Genomic DNA, 17,577 nt, shown 5'->3' on the forward strand with positions numbered 1-17,577 from the left:
CATCAGTTCATGCCAGGAGTCATTCTCCCAGCTTCTTGAACTTCATCTGCAATTGGTGGATGTCAATCCTGTAGGATTGCTAATATTATGGACAATTGGCCTAATAGTATTCTGTGATGGTCTTCCCAGACTCAAAATAATATCAGTTATAGCCTTTAAATTTTTAAAAATATTTTTGTTGCAAGTTTTGAGTTCCAAATTCTATCTCCCTCCTGACCCTTCCTCTCCTTCATATGGTAAGCAAATATAGGTTATATATGTTCAATTATTTGGATTAAAAGAAAATTTTTTTAAAAAGAAAGAAAGTGAAAAATAGCATTCTTTAGTCTGTATTCAATCAATATCAGTTCTTTCTTTGGAGGTGGATTGTATGCTTCATCAGTAGTCCTTTGGAATTATCTTGGATCATGGTATTGCTGAGAATAGTTGTCAATCACAGTTCTTCACAGAACAAGATGGCTATTACTGTGTACAATATTCTCCTGGTTCTGTTCACTTCACTATGCATTAGTTCAGGTAATTCTTTCTAGATTTGTCTGAAGATCTGCTTACCCTTTCTTACAGTACAATGATTTTCCATTAAAATCACAGACTGCAACTTGTTTAGCCATTCCTCAAATGATAGGCATCCTTTTAATTTCTAATTTTTAGCCATCACAAAAAGAGCTACTATAAATATTTTTATGCAAGTAGATCCTTTTCTATTTTTTCTTGTTGTCTTTGGTAAATAGATCTAGCAGTGGTATTTCTGTATCAAAGGGTATGCACAGTTTTATACCCCTTTGGGCATAATTTCAAATTGCTCTCCAGAATGGTTAGATCAATTCACAACTCCACCAATAGTGCCTTAGTATCCCAATTTTCCCACAAACCTTCCATTTAAAATAATTTCCTTATTTGTTATATTAGCCATCAAGGTGTGAGATGGCATCTCAGAATTGTTTTAATTTTCAATTTCTCTGATCAGTAGTGATTTAGAACATTTTTTTTATATGATTATTAAAAAGCTTTGGCTTTGACTGAAAACTGCCTGTTTATACCCTTTGGCCATTTTTTTTTTGGCCATTTCTTAATTGGGGAATGACTTGTGTTTTTATAAATTTGACTTGGTTTTCTATATGTTTAAGAAATGAGGCCTTTATCAGAGATACTTGTTGCAAATTGTTTTTTTTTTACCAGTTTTCTGCTTTCCTTCATAATTTTGGTTGCTTTTGGTCTTGTTTGTGCAAGAAATTTTTAATTTTACATAATCAAAATTAACTATTTTAATGATCTCTATCCTTTCTATTTCTTCTGTTAGTCATAAATCTGACAAGCTATTCCATCTTAATTTGCTAATGGTATCACCCTTTATTTGTAAACCATGTACCCATTTTGACTTTCTCTTGGTATATGTTGTGAGATATTATTCTATGCCTAGTTTCTACCATAGTTTTTGTCAAATAATGAGGTTTTGTAACAAAATGGATATCTTTGGGTTTATCATATACTAGATTACTATATAATTTGCCTTTAATCTATTCTACTGAACCACTACTCTATTGCATAGCAGTACCAGATTGTTTCCATAATTATTGTTTTATAATATAGTTTGAGATCTGATATGGCTGGACTACCTTCTTTCTCATATAATCATTGATCTCCTTGATAATCGACCTTTTTTCTTTTCCAGAAAAAGTTTGTCATTATTTTTCTAGCTCTATAAAATAATTTTTGATAGTTTGATATGACACTGAATAAATATATTAATTTAGGTAGAATTATCATTTTTGTTATATTGGTTCCATCTACCCATGAGCAATTATTATTTCTCCAGTTGTTTAGATTTGCCTTTATTTGTGTGAAAAGTATTTTATAATTTAGATTCACATAGTTTCTGAGTTTGTCTTGGCAGGTAGACTCCCAAGTATTTTAAATTATTTACAGTTATGTAAATCTATTAATTTAGTATTTTATTTCCCCAATTCCATGAAAATGCAATTTGTAATTTTTTTAAAAAAACTTTGAGTTCCAGATTCTCTCTCCCCACCCTAGTCCATTGAGAAGAAAAGTAATATGATTTAGGTAATACATGTTTAGTCATTCAAAACATTTCCATAAAAGTCATAGACTCCCCCCCCCATGAAAGCTAAAGAAAAATAAGAAAGTAGAAAAAATATATGTGTCAATCTGTATTCTAAAAACTATCACTTCCTTCTCTGGGGATGGCTAATATCAACATCATAAGTCTTTTAGAACTGTCTTGGGTCATTCTATTGCTTAAAAAAGTTTAGTAAGGGGTGGCTAGGTAGTGCAGTGGATAGAGCACCGGCCCTGGAGTCAGGAATACCTGGGTTCAAATCCGGTCTCAGACATTTAATAATTACCTAGCTGTGTGGCCTTGGGCAAGCCACTTAACCCCATTGCCTAGCAAAAACCTTAAACAAATAAATAAATAAACAAATAAATAAATAAATAAATAAATAAATAAATAATAAAAATCTTAGTCATTCACAGTTGATCAATCTACAACATTGCTGTTGCTATGTATAATTCATTTTGCATGAGCTCATATAAGTCTTTCCAGATTTTTTTCTGACAGCATCCTTTATAGTTAAATGGAATTTCTCTTTTTTATTTCTTACTTCTGAACTTTGTTTTTGATATTTATAGAAATGGCCATGATTTTTGTGGATTTTTGGGTATCCTTCAACTTTGTGAATTTTTAATAATTTTAAGTAGTTTTTAGTTGATTCTCTTTTTCAAAGTATAGCATCTTAACATCTACAAATAGTGATAGTTTTATTTCCTCATTGTCTATTTTAATTCCTTTTTCTTTTCTTGTTATAACTAACATTTCTAATATAATATTAAAAAAAGAATTGATAATAGACATGTTTACCTCTGGTTGTACTGAGGTTTCTAACTTACCCTCAACATATAATGCATGCAGATGGTTTTAAATTAATATTACTTATCATTTTAAGTTCCATATATTTCTATATTCACTAGTATTTTTAATAAGAATAGGTGCAGTGCAGATAGGTGGCTCAATGGATAGAGCACCAGCCTTGGAGTCACAAGTACCTGGGTTCAAATCTGACCTCAGACATTTAATAATTACCTAGCAAGTCACTTAACCCCATTGCCTTGAAAAATCTAAAAAAAAGTAGGAATAGGTGCTGTATTTTGTAGAGTTTTTGCTGCATCTATTGAGATAATCAACATGATTTCTTTTGGTTTTGTTTTTGAAATGGTCAATTATGCTAACAGTTTTCTTAATATTGAACCAGCACTGTATTTCTGGTAAAAATCCCAAATGGTCATAGTGTATGATCAATGTGCTAAATCACTATAAAACCTCTTTGCTAGTATTGTATTTAAAATTTTTGCATCAGTATTATTAGGGAAATTGGTGTAAAATTTTCTTTTTCTGTTTTGGCTCTTCCTAAGTTTTAGTATCAGCACCATATCTATGCTGTAAAACAAATTTTGTAGGACTCCACCTATTTTTTCAAATAGTTTATATAGTATTGGGATCAATTGTTACTTAAATGTTTGGTAGAATTTGCTTTTGAATTCATCTGGTCTTGGGTATTTTTTTAAGAGGTTCATTGTTGGTTTGTTCAATTTCTTATTCTAAGATTGAGTTATTTAAGTATTTTTTTCTCTTTTGTTAATCTGGGTAATACATTTTTTGGTAGATATTTATCAATTTTATTAAATTGTCAAATTCACTAGTGTATAATTGCATCAATTGTCTTAATTTCCTCTTCACTGGTGTTTTTACCCCTTTCACTTTTATTCTTGTAATTTGTTTTTCTTCTTTCTTTTTTTTAAATCAACCAATGTTTTGTCTATTTTATTAATTTTTCTCACAGTCAGTTCCTAGTTTTATTTATTAGTTCAATGGTTTTCTTACTTTCAATTTTATTAATCTATCCTTTGATTTTCAGAATTTCCAATTTAGTGTTTAATTGGAGATTTTTAATTTATTCTTTTTCTAGCTTTTTTTTAGTTGCATGCCCAAACCATTGATCTGTTTTTCCTCTATTTTATTGATTTAATTGAACATAGATATAAAATTTCCCCTAAATACCTCTTTAACTACATTCCATAAATTTTAGTATGCTATCTCATTGTTATTTCCTTTAATGAAATTATTGTTTCTATGATTTGGTTTTTGGCTTACTTATTTCTTATGATTAAATTATTTAATTTCATTTTGAGACAATCAGGGCTAAGTGACTTACCCAGGTCACACAGTTACTAAGTATCAAGTACCTGAGGTCAAATTTGAACTCAGGTCCTCCTGACTCCTGGATCAGTGCTATATTCATTGCACACTGCCCCCTAAAATTAATTTTTGATCTCTACATTACTCATTATTGAATATAATTTTTAATTGTATTGTGATATAAAAAGAATGTGTTTTCTATTTTTACATTTTTGCATTTGGTTGTGAGTTTTTATGTCCTAATACATGGTGGTTTTTGTGAAGGTGCCATGTACTCCTAAAAAAAAAGGTATTTTCCTGTCTATTCCCATTCAATTTTTAGATCTAGCCTAACTAACTTTTCCAGAATTTTACTCACCTTCTTAACTTCTTCTTGTTTGTATTTGGATTAGATTTTTCTAATTCTGAGAGGGGAAAATTGAGGTCCCCACTAGTAGAGTTTTATTTCCTCCTGTATCTCATTCAGCTTCTTCAAACATTTAGATGCTATTCCATTTGATCCATATATTTAGAATTTATATTATCTCATTGTCTATAGTACCTTTCAACAAGATATGGTTTCCTTCTTTATCTCTTTTAATTAGATCTAATTTTGCCTTTTTCTTTGTCTGAGATCATGAGTGTCACCTCTGCTTTTTTTGCTTAAGCTGAAGCATATCACATTCTGCTCTAGTCCTTTACCTTTACCCTATGTATATGTCTCTATTTTAGATGTATTTCTTTTACATAGCTAATTGTAGGATTCTGGGTTTTAATCCATTCTGCTATCTGCTTTCATTTTATGGATGAGTTCATCCTATTCACATTTACAGTTATGATAATGTTGTATTTCCCTCTCTGTTATTTTTCACTTGTTTATCCCTCCCTCTCTCTTACCCTAATCCTTTTCTCTAACAATATGCTTTCCTTTGATCATACTCCTCTCCCTTATATTACTTCTCTATAGAATAAGATAAATTTCTATATCCAACTGAGTATGGATATTATTCCCTCTTTGAGCCAATTTTAATGAGAAAGATGTTTGCGCTTTTCTTGCCACTCCCACCTTCCCCCTCCATTATAATAACCTTTTCATGCCTCTTTGATGTGGGATAATTTGCCCTCATTCAATCCTCTTCTCCCTTTTCTAAGACAATTTTACTTCTCCCCTTTGGATTTGGTTTTGTTTTGGGGGGTTTTTTTGGTATCTTTTGGATCTTTTTTGTATCTTTCCTTCTAAGTCCATATGTTTATCTACATATATTCCCTCATTTATTTAGTAAAAATCTATTAAGAGAATTAATTAATTAATTAATCTATTAAGAGTATTAGGAGTACAAATATTATCTTGCCATAGTGAAATTTAAACAGTTTCACTTGATTGAATTTCTTATGTTTTCTTTCTGGTTTCTTTTTTACCTTTTTATGTTTCCCTTGCATCTTGTATTTGGAGGTTAATTTTTCTATCTAGCTCTGGTCTTTTAATTAGAAATTCTTTAAAGTCCTTTCCTTCATTAAATATCCATTTTTTTGTTTTTTTTAATATCCATTTTTCTCCCTGAAAGATTATATTAAATTTTTCTGGTAAGTTGATTCTTGGTTATAATCCTGGCTTCTTTCCCTTTCAATATATCATATTCTAATCCTCCTATCCTTTAATGTGGAAGCTGTGAAATCCTATGTAATCTCAGCTATAGTTCCATGACATTTGAATTCTTTTTGGCTGGTTGTAACTTTCTCCTTGAAATGTGAATTCTACAATTTGGCTATAATGTTCCTTGGAGTTTTCATTTTGGAATTTCTCTCAGGCAGTGATTGGTAGATTCTTTCAATTTCTATTTTGTCCTCTGGTTCTAATATATGATGGCAATTTTCTTTGATATTTCTTACCAGGGTTTTGGTTTTTTTTTTAAATTATGCTTTAATTTCATTCATTTCATTTCATATAATTCTCATATTATCTCTTGGATTTATTTTCTAGGTCAATTGTTTTTTCCAATAAGAAATTTCACATTTTCTTTTTTCTTTTACTTGTTTAATTCCAATTCTTAAGGAATTATTTTCTTCAGTGATATTTTTACTACCTTTTCCTTTTGGCCATTCTATATATTTAAGTTATTATTTTCCTTTATAAATTTTTATATATCTTTTCTCAGGCTATTAACACTTTTTTATGATTCTCTTGCATTATTTTCATTTTTTTTCCAATTTTTATTTCCAAATCTAATGTTTTTTAAAAAATCATTCTAAAGCTCTTCTAGGAATTCTTTTTGGACCTGAGACCAAATTACATTTTTCTTTGAGGTTTCATATATAGCCATTTTGATTCTATTATCTTCTAAGTTTATGTTTTGATTCACTATCATCTTAATAGCTTTCTATAGTCAATCTCTCTTTCTCTCTCTCTCTTTTTTGCTCATTTTTATTCTGCCCTTTTTAAAATGTGAGATGGGCTCTGGTCCTGCACTGTCCCAAGCTCTGGGTCTTACTGCTGACTTTCATTGGATTCCAGGCCTTATCTGCTTGCTTTCTTTGGAGGGTAGACTTCAGCTATGACTTGGAGCATCCCCATTGGCCTCACTTGGGTGTGAGATTTAGGCTGCTGGCCTGCCCCAGGGGAGGGACCTTGCTGTTGGGTATTAGAATCTTTCTGGTGGCTGACCCTGGAGGAGAGATGTTGATACTGCTTTGCTTCAGAGATGGGGCCATGCTGCTAGGTTGCTTTGGAAACAGAGTCTGCTTGTAGGTCCCAGGGGTGGGGTCTCACTGATGCTCAGCCCTAGTGCTGACTACTGGTTAGCAATGGGGTCAAGATCTAATTGGTGGCTGTGTTAGGGGTGGGTTTGCTGGAATGGGACCTTTCTGTGCTGCACAGTGCTCATTTGCGCAGCGTCTACTAATTTTCAAGAAATCAGGGTCTCACTGGGGGGGTTGCTTCAGGCTCAGACTTCAGCTATAAGCCCACTGCTGTGAGACTGGCTGCTGGTGCTGCTTTTAGACCTCACTCCCCTCCCATCTTAGTAAGGTAGATCTTTCCTGTTAGGCTGGTAAAGTTGCTTCTCTCCTCCTAGACCTATTATGAGAGTAAGCACTAGTTGTTTCAAGGGCCTCTAGGGTTCCTACCTCACTTGCCATCTTGGCATTGGAAATTCCCATAAAGTCCTAATTCACAAGTTCCAGTAATCATAACTTTGGATAAGTACTTTTATTAAAGATCAAATACCCTTGGATCACATGTATTTACTATAATTTCAGTTGGAAAACAGTAAGAGATTCACCCTGGTTAGAAATATTTGCTATTAGAAAAAGAAGCAGGAATATAAATATAACACAATAATGTTCATAAAGGCCTGTGTCCTAACACTCAGAATGACTATAAACAGTCAAGTACATGGGTAGGCAGATTTCTTATATGGGAAAATAAATTAGGAGAATCTAACCTAAACTTTCCTAAGGTTACCCTCTCAACTTTATTCCTAGGGTCAGATATCTACTGGCCTTGGCTCTTAAATATCATTCTCATTTAGCTGCTAAGTGTTTTTTTCCTGAAACACTCATTTCAGGTTGACCCAAAGATACACCACAAATCTAAGAATGAAACTCAAAAAGAATATTCAGGGTCCCCAAAATGTTTCTTGTCAAACAGCTAAATCTCACTGATCACAGTAGGACTGTATAAAATTGTTACCAATATTGTAAAATTGTTGCAATAAATTGACTAAGAAATGAAATCTGTCAGACCCTCTAAAAACACACACAAAGTTTTTTTTTTTTAACATTCCTTTCTACTAGGAGTTCTTTTTCTCAAAAGCAACTTGAAATTTATCCTGATGTAAAAAGACAGTTATTAGAATCTAATGAAGTAATGTATGATAGCTATTATACAGTGAATATATAACAGTAAAGTTCCAAACTGACATTTTTCTCTTATTCAACCCTTAAAGCTAAAATAAATCCTTTTTATAATTGAGTTTAAGTATTAAATTCCAAATTACCCTAAAGTTCCTCATTACCCTTATGCCATCAAAAAGTGTTTACAATAGAGGAAGGAATTCAGTTTTCTAAGTGAAGCAATGCCACAAATATACCCAATTAAATTGGTCTTATAATAATCTCTAATAATTTAACCAATAATCTTACAATTTTCATAAGTGATAGATTACTTTAGTGGAAACTTCCTCTTTCATATAGGCACGTACTTCATAATATTAATAGTTTGCAAAACTTTTTTTCTAACAGCTAAGTTCATAATTTAGCAACATCTAAGTTAGGAAAAAACTGTTTCTAACTATATATCATAAACAATATTATGAATTTGAAATATAAAGCAAAACCCATTTCTAATTAAGGTATTTCAATTCATTTGAATACATTTCTAAATCACCATATACAGAAAATCATTCTGAACAAAATTCAAGTGGCACTTAAATAAAACTGATCTATATATTGCCTCATTCTAATTAGATGTAGTAGGTATTTTCACTTCTGTAGCTCTTAGATTTAACTCTCATAGAATTTATAACATCCCCAATTGAGGTGAAACAAACGCATAATCATGTCACTCATTTTATCAGAAAAACAACAAAGACATTGTAATCTGAATAAAATCTATTTTTTAACTATGTTGGTGTTACCAAGTTTCACAATATAGACAGCACTAAATTTTACATGAACAATTCTAGAAAATAAAAAAAATATAAAATTTTACAAAGGTTTTTAATTCATGCTTATTATCAAGTTAAAGTGTGCTGGGCTAAAATATTTTAAGATTCTAGTTGAAGGACTGAGGTTTTTTTGGGCTAAGTAAAAAGACTAGGGAGTTTGATCTGATGCTGGCAGTGTACAACTAGTTTCTCCAGGCAGAAACCTTCCAGTTTTCACAGAAGGAGTTGATTAAATAGTTTTCTGTTTGAACAATATGAGAAAATATTTATGAGCCTATATAATAATCACAATTCACAATAACCAATATTTTTAACCATAATCAAAATTTGTAATAGTTTTAGATTTCTAATATAGGCTTCTTGAAGACCAAACTAAAGTCAAAGCTGGAAATCATTCTTATAACATTATAATTCATTCAGTAGTTAAAGACTGAATTTTTTTATAGGTATAAAAATCTTTTCCTTTTTTAATTTCTAGTTCTTAGCTAAAATCAAATCACCATATTTGAGCATGAGGCTAAATTTTGTTACCTTAAAATACTGACACCCTACTCAGTTGTCAAATAAGTATTAATGTTTTCCTTCAAACTATTAGCAGACCTAGTAAGATTTTAGCATTCAACCTTTCATTTTAAATGGTTCCTTTCTATGTCTACTTAAGAGAAAACCATTATCACAAGCTCCTATATTTCTAAAGAGATTTTTTAAAACAAATTTACATCAGTATTTTTATCAATCAAATCCATAACACAAAAGAATTAAAGAAGAGTTCACTTTTCAACTATATTTCTAATACAATGAATTATCAAATTAATATTAGGCATTATCTTTAATATATATATATATATATATATATATATAAAACCAAATAAATTATAACTTGGATGAAAACCACATGGCTAATGAGTTTCTTGATATAGTGTTATAATAAATAATAATAATAATTTCATTTAAATGAAAACTGAATAAATTCAATTATACCTCTATTTTCCTAATGATACCATACAAGACCCCAATTTACAATTTCAATTATTTAGCATTATATTTTACACAAGAGCTATTTGTTACAAGCATTTCGTATCAGTGGATTCATTGTTTCTAGCTAATCCACTGTCAAAGATTTTAAAAGTGTCAGTATATAAGACTTAAATTATTACACTTAAAAATAACTTGCTTATTCTCTCTATAATTTTGTATTGAATATTTTCTTCATAACTTTAGCATATATTGTTGTTAAACCAATGTATTTTTACATCCTTACCTTCTCAAATTATATACTTAATTTCAACTAAGGTAATTTTCTTCATTGCTCTGCATGTTACAATTATACTGTTACTTGATTAATTACAATTCAGGTATTCTCTAGTCTAGGAGATCAAAAAGCTTCAAATCTCTCTCATTCTCTCAAAAAAGCAGATCAAAACCGATACTTTCTATTCATAGTTCCAATATATTAAGAAGTTTGTGGGGGAAAATCCCTTTGTGAAAAAATCATTTAAAAAATTTCTTAGCAATTATAAAAAATTTTAAAGAGACTTTCTGAAATACAAGGTAGGACTGAACACAACTGATGCCAACATTCTTAAGTTTTTACAATAAATTAACTAAGAAATGAAATTTATTAGACTTCTAAAACACACATACATGTTTATTTGTTTTATTTAACATTTATTCCTACTAGTATTTCTCTTTCTCAAAAAAACTTGAAATTTATCCTGTTTTTCTAACCCTGTTAACAGCTAATCATCTCAAAGCAGTTTTCTGAATTAAATCATACTCTCTTCAATTTTCTATTTACTAACTTTTTATTTTTCAGAATTGGAGAGAGTTGTCATAAGTAAAGAGTTGTATTTTTCTCACAATTTTTATCAACTTTACTTATGCCAACAGCTTTTACAATGGAAATATATATTTTAACCATAAATTGTTGAAATTCTGAGGTGATTATTATTTAGGACACTTTAGAAAAACCTTGATCAAAGTAAGCCTTTAAAAGGAAAAAACCTTATTTTTGCAGTTTTAAACATATTGGTCTGATTGGGAAGAGCAATTTTGTAGGGAATGGAATACTATGAGAAACCAATGAAATGTAAAATCTGGGTAGGTTCATTTCCCTAATAGTACACAGATGGATTTTAGAGATCAGAAGGAAGGAGGTAGTAGACTTGCCCACTAGCTGGTGGTTTTATGAGTTACAAGAAAATTCATTTCCACACAGCTTCAAAGTTAGTTAGCAATTGTTAAATTTCCACTTGGATAACTTATCAATAGAAAGATTATTTGTTCAATTCATGAAATTGGTGAAAGGAGCCAGGGATGAAGGGAACCATTAGTAAAGAGGGATTGAAGGAGTAAGAGAGGAAGCAGGTAAAGCAGGCTAAAGAAGTGAGTCCTCTCACCTCACATCTTGGGCAGATGCCTTCAGATAGCTGAACTTTAGTGACCAGATCTGTCAACCTACTCCAAAGTTACCAGTAATCCAATTGCTTAAGATTTTTGTTCCCTATAACTACTTTTAAATCTTTTAAAGTCTGATAATTAAAAGTCATACAGTGATTCCCCTGCTGAATTAGTTGTTGATGTAGACCAGCTGTTTCAGTAATTAATCACATTTTTTTTAATCCCTGGCTCAATGGGAAGTTCTCCCTTATCCCATGTTTTTCTATGGGAATTCTTTAAGCACATTCTTTTTCTATGGTTGAATAGATAGATAGACAGACAGATCCTTTTCTTAAGGTTTCAAGAATCCTTCCCATGGGTTAAGTGGTTTAAGTGACTATTAACTTATCTTAACCGAGGTGGTGCTCAGCTCTTTAAGAATTGAAGGTATAGGACATATAATAAACAGAATTCTCCCTCATTAGCCCTTGCTATCTACAATTGGTTCACTGAGCCAAGTTGAACTGAGATAGATTCTATGAGTGGCTAGTTCTAAGATATTATCTCTTAGCTGTTTAGAGTTCAAGACAGGAGTCTGTGGTTGTCAATTTCTCCTCACCCCTAAACAAAAAATTCCTTCTCTGATTGTACTTTCAAATCTACAAACTTAATTGAGGAAATGGTCCCCCTTCCTTGTCTGTCTCTCGATTTTTATCACAATCATAAGAAAGTGATTTTTAAAAAAGTTTTCTTTTTACTTTTATCTTTTAAAGTAAACTTTAAACATAAATAACCCAACAAAAGAAATGCCTCAGGCAAAGTCTTACTGGTCTAGCTCCTCTCTCAGCTCTCTGCAACTGAAGTAAATATAGGCTAATTTTGTAAATTAGATTCTAAACATTCTGAGAGAAAAAATATAAAACACAAACTCAAGAATACAAAGTCTAAGTGTCCAGAAATTCAAGTTCAGTTAAACTTCTGCTTCTTTATTCTGCTTAAAGTAATTTCTTTTTCTTTCAGAATGTCCAATTGCTTCCTCATCTGACAGCCAGGATTGTAACTTTAGATACACTCTCCCATCAATACCTCAGTTTCTTTTTTTTGAAACACTTGTACTGCAAGAAATTTTCAGGGTTCTCCTTTTTCTAACAGAGATTGAGGTATGTGGATAGAAACCCCCAAAATACCCTGAATCAGGCAGACCCTAATAATTGTATGCATCCACATCATCTCCCTATTTGTCCCTATAGCCCACATGAGAAGAATTGATGTAATTTTCATTCTGCTCTTAAGAATGAAAATTAGAAGACTGCAGCAAAAAGAAAGCAACATTTAAAAGAAACATAGATCATCTGAACTTCCTCAGAGAAGATCTAACAGCTGGTAATAGTTCAATCACAGTCAGAGTTCTAACAGAAAGTTCCCCTTTGTGGAAAACTTTTTCACTTGGATTCAAACATATTACAGCAGAGTTTTCTGATTAAGATCTGGGGTACCTTCATGGTGAATGCCAAACTGAGATGAATGAAAAGTCCAAGAGACCAAGTTTCTGTGTTAATGTATTAATTAAACTAGTTGATAATAATGAGGATCAATGTTTTTTCTCCATAAGGCTAAGTGACACTGAAAATAAATACACACACACACACACACACACACACACACACACACACACACTACCCCAGACAAGAGAAATCAACCCTGATTGATGAACAATTAATGAAGGGTGGACATATTCACGAGTTAGAGGACCAAAAGTCTTCAACTGTTCCTACTGAGAATCTGGTTTAATCATGAGTTTCAGGTTCTTCCCTCTGGACAGAGGAATCCATCTTTCCCGAAACCACTCTGGTTGGATTAATCCTTTTAGAAAAGAATTAAGCTAAACTCTAAGAGAGGGGATGATTCAAATGCACAGCTCAATTTGGGGGGGGGGGGTAAAATTCTGCTGGATTAAGTAAAGTTTTCTGATTGGGTGGGGTCTAGAGGAGCCCATTCCTGGGAGGATTTGGGCAATCTCATCTATTAGCATTGTTCTTCAGAGACTAGCTTGACTGTCCCTCTAGGAACTAGTCCCCGAATAGGGAAACAGGAAAAGAAAAACCTGGACCCCTCTTTAATAATTGGTTATTGTTATATTTAAAAAATCACTTTTCTCCAAGGTTTGTTTTGAATAAGATGCTTTTTCTCTACTACTGCCATTTACTGGTTAGACATATTAAAATTGTGATTCTGAGCAAGTCACTTTCAGCAGGTCTCCCAGAGAAGGTACCAGTCAACCTTTAAGGGAGTAGTTTCCTCAAGTAGGACTTTTCTGTTGTAATATTGAATTTTCCATGTGCTTTTTAAAAAAGAGTTTTACAAAAAAATTCTATCTCACTTTCAAAGCACTGTTGTTGTTTTTGCAAGGAAATGGAGTTAAGTGACTTCCCCAAGATCACACAGCTAGTATCAAATGTCTAAGGCAGGATTTGAACTTGGATCCTCCTGACTCCAAAGCTAGTCCTCTTTTCACAGTCCCTAGTTTCAAAGTTTTTAAGAAAGTATAGCTATCTAAGCAGTTTATTTAGACTTCACCCTTTGTTTTTCAGATGGGAAATGAAACCATTTAAAGTTCATATAATTGATAATTAAACCAACATTGTTTGATTCCTGGGCTAGGACTCATTCCTCCAAAGCATAGGTTTTCATCTCCTGAATGCTGACACTTGCAATCTAAGACACAGTCTAACATAATCTATTGTTCGTAACAGAAGAGTGAATCAGCCATATGATTACTCATTGATTTTTTTCTCCCTTGCTGTAGAATGTAGATAGTGTTGTCTTTAATAGTAATTGTGTCTATGTGAGTATGTGTGGTGGAAAGATCTTATTTCTTCTCTTCCTCCTTAAATATAATGTATAATTACATATTATATGATATTCATCTATTATGTTAGAGATGGATATTATATAATAGATATTGATTATATTATTGTTATATATATATATATATATATATATATATATACAGTAGATTATGTACCTCAGATATCCCTCTTTCATCTTCTTCCCTGCCTTCTTATATCCTTTCCCTCTTTTTTTCTTTTCCCTCTTTTCCCTCTTATTTTCTTAAGTGTCCATGAATCATAGAATAGTGGAATCTCAAAGATCTTCTGAGGTACATTGACCTTTAGTCATAACTATTTAAATCTAATTGGTTTTCTTTATAATCCTTCATGTTTTATTTTATACATTTAAAAAATATTATTGTGGAAAGGGATCCATTTGTTCCAGGAGCTTTTCTAAGCACTTTTTAGAAATTATTTCTCATTTGAGATGGGTCTCTTAGGCTACAGAAAGAAATTCATGACACACAAAACAATACGAACAATATGAAAAAATGTACTATTGTTATTCCTATTTTGCAGATAAATAAAGTGAGGCAGACAGAGGTTGTGACCAAGACTACCTGGGTAGCATCTGCAGATGGATTTGAACTCAGGATTTTCCATTCTATCTATAACTTGGTCATTTATTGCTCTTTCCAGTACTAGTCTTAATTTCCCTTCACTGAGATTCATGGTTCACCTAGAGCAATTATACTGGATGTTCCAGTCTGCATCCCTCTTTCTTTCCCTCCTAATTTAGAGTCTTATGGAGGGGACAAACTGAAAGGAAACAGAGAAGAATAAGAGGAAGATTTTTAAGCTTGATGTTTAATGTCCCCTTGGCCCATGGACCAATCTCAATCACAAGACTGGTCCCTGAGCCCTACAGAGCTTCTGTATATAACATGGAATCTTGGTGTTACTAATGTTCCATTCTAAGAACTAACCACCCACTTGGCAGCCTAGAAAATAGCCCCCCTGCCTACTTGCCTGTGGTACACTGTGATTTGTGCCAAGCAGCTGAACATTTGCCGCCTGCATAATGAAGTTCAGTTCCAGAATTGAAATCTGTTACTTCTCCCTCAAATCAAAATTGAATTTAGCATTGATGACCCAGTTGGTTAACATTTTCAGGTCAGAGCAAAGGGCTCAACTTCGCTCTCTGACCCAAGCTCAATGCAACTTATAAATACAACTGAGAACACTCTAGACCCTTCTGTCCTATCTGCTCTTCCAAAGATTTTTAGTTGTGAGGTTTGGCCCTGGTTCAGTCTTGTTTGTACAAATGGTCATCCCAGATTTACTAGGCAAGTTAAGAAGGGTTTCCCCACCCCACCTCTTTGGAATTATAGAATCAGAGGATTTAATCACTTCCAACAACATTAAAGACCTTCTCATCCATGAACTCTTAAACTTTTTTGTACCATGGACCTCACTGACAAGTGAAGCCTCTGAGCTACACAAAATGTTGTTCAGTCATGTGAGCTTTCCTGGCAAAGATCCTGCATTGTCACTTCCTTCTCCAGTTCACTTTATAGACAGGGAAACGGAGGCAAATGGGTTTAAGTGATTTGTTAGTACCATCTGAGACCATATTTGAACTCAGAAAGATGAATCTTTCTGACTTCAGGGCTGATACTTTATGGACTATGGCACTACCTAGAAATCTTTAAAGTACACTTAAAAAAAAAAACAAATTAGATAGGATTATAAAAGGAACCATAATATTGAAATAGTGGTCAAACTATTTTTTTTAAGTCCACAGACCCTACATTCTAAATCACTGATGAATATGAATCATTGATTAAATACAACCTAATTTTTAATTCTTTAAATGATGAAACTGTAACCTAGAGAGACTAAGTGACTTGCTCATATCCCTCAACATCAAATCCAATGTTCTTACTCCAAGGTATCTTCTGTTCCTACACCAAATGGCCAAAATACAAAATGAACAGAGAACTCTGAATTGGGAAAGCAACTTTTTGAAGACTAAAAGTTTCAGAGTAGTTTTGGGATGTCCTAGGAGAGGAAGTTTCCTCATTCTGAGACACGCAAAAATACAATAACTCATCATTCTTCCCCTCATTCTACCTTCTCAGTTATTTAGGGCAGCACCATCTTCCCAAGCCCTCAGGCTCACAACCTGTATTCCTCTCTCTCATCCTCTATATTCAAGTTGTTGCAAAGACTTATCAATCTCTCTTCTTTGCAATATCTCCAAAATAAGTCCCTTTTTCTCCTTTGAGTTTGCTGCAGACCTTTATCACCTGCTACCTCAATTAACGAAATATTCTGCTATTACCCACACCTACTTCTAGTCTCTCCTCACTCCAAACCATCATTCAATCATGAAAATGATTTTTCTAAAGATCACATCTGATCAAATTACCCCCATTCAACAAATTCTATTGACTTTCTATTACTTATAAGATCAAATGCGGGGTGGCTAGGTGGCACAGTGGATAAAGCACTGGCCCTGGAGTCAGGAGTACCTGGGTTCAAATCTGGTCTCAGACACTTAATAATTACCTAGCTGTGTGGCCTTGGACAAGCCACTTAACCCCATCTGACTTGCAAAAAAACCTAAAAAAAATATCAAATGCAAAAATTGTCTATTTGGTCTTCAATGCCCTTTATAATGTTTTCCCTTTCAACCTTTCCAGTCTTTTTGTGCATCCTGACACTTTGCTACACTAGCCTCCTGACTGTTGTATGAACCAGATTGTCCAATTCAGTGCTCCTGTCATTTTAACTGCTCTCCTTCCTGCCTATCCTCCTACCTAATGCCTTTGACCTCTTTTGTTTCCTTTAAATCCCAACTAAATCCCAGCTTCTATAAACAACCTTTCCTAATTCCTCTTATTTCTAGTACCCTCCCTCTCAATTATTTGTATATATCCTGTATATAGCTTACTTTTGTATAGATTTGTTTCCATATTGTCTCCCCCATTAAGCTGTAAGTTCCTTGAAGGCAGGGACTATCTTTTTCCCTTTAGTATCCCCCCAGGGTTTTAGCACAGTACTTGGTCATATGATAGGCTTTTAATAAATGTTTATTGATGGATGGATACATCCTTTGAAATTGCCTTTATCCCTTGTTTAAGAAAGCATTCCTTCCCTATAAATATAGAAGGTACTTGATCTGGTTACCATCTTTAAGATCCAGGTCATATCCATTTTGAGTTTGTGGTAAAATATGCTGTAAGATGTTGGTCTAAAAACTAATTTATAAGTGGTTGTTTCCCCTTTTTTTCTAGCAGTTTTTGCCAAATAAGAAGGTTTTTTTCCTAAGTAATTTATATTTTAGGTTTATTAAATACTGGTGTATTGAATTGTTGTTTCCTCATCTAGTCAATTCCATTGAACTTCTTTCCTATTTTTTTGTTAATATTAAATATTTTTCATAATTACAATGGTATAATGTAATTTGAAATCTAAAAGTGTTTGTTTCCTCATTTCATTTCCT

General features: G+C 32.6%; 1 protein-coding gene across 11 annotated transcripts in view; it reads left to right on the forward strand.

Annotated features, from left to right (window-relative positions):
- CRACR2A (calcium release activated channel regulator 2A) overlaps positions 1-17,577 on the forward strand; it is a 209,110-nt gene that overhangs the window by 157,638 nt on the left and 33,895 nt on the right. The window lies entirely within an intron of this gene.

This window comes from Macrotis lagotis, chromosome 7, assembly GCF_037893015.1.
Source record: "Macrotis lagotis isolate mMagLag1 chromosome 7, bilby.v1.9.chrom.fasta, whole genome shotgun sequence".
NCBI lineage: Eukaryota > Metazoa > Chordata > Mammalia > Peramelemorphia > Peramelidae > Macrotis > Macrotis lagotis.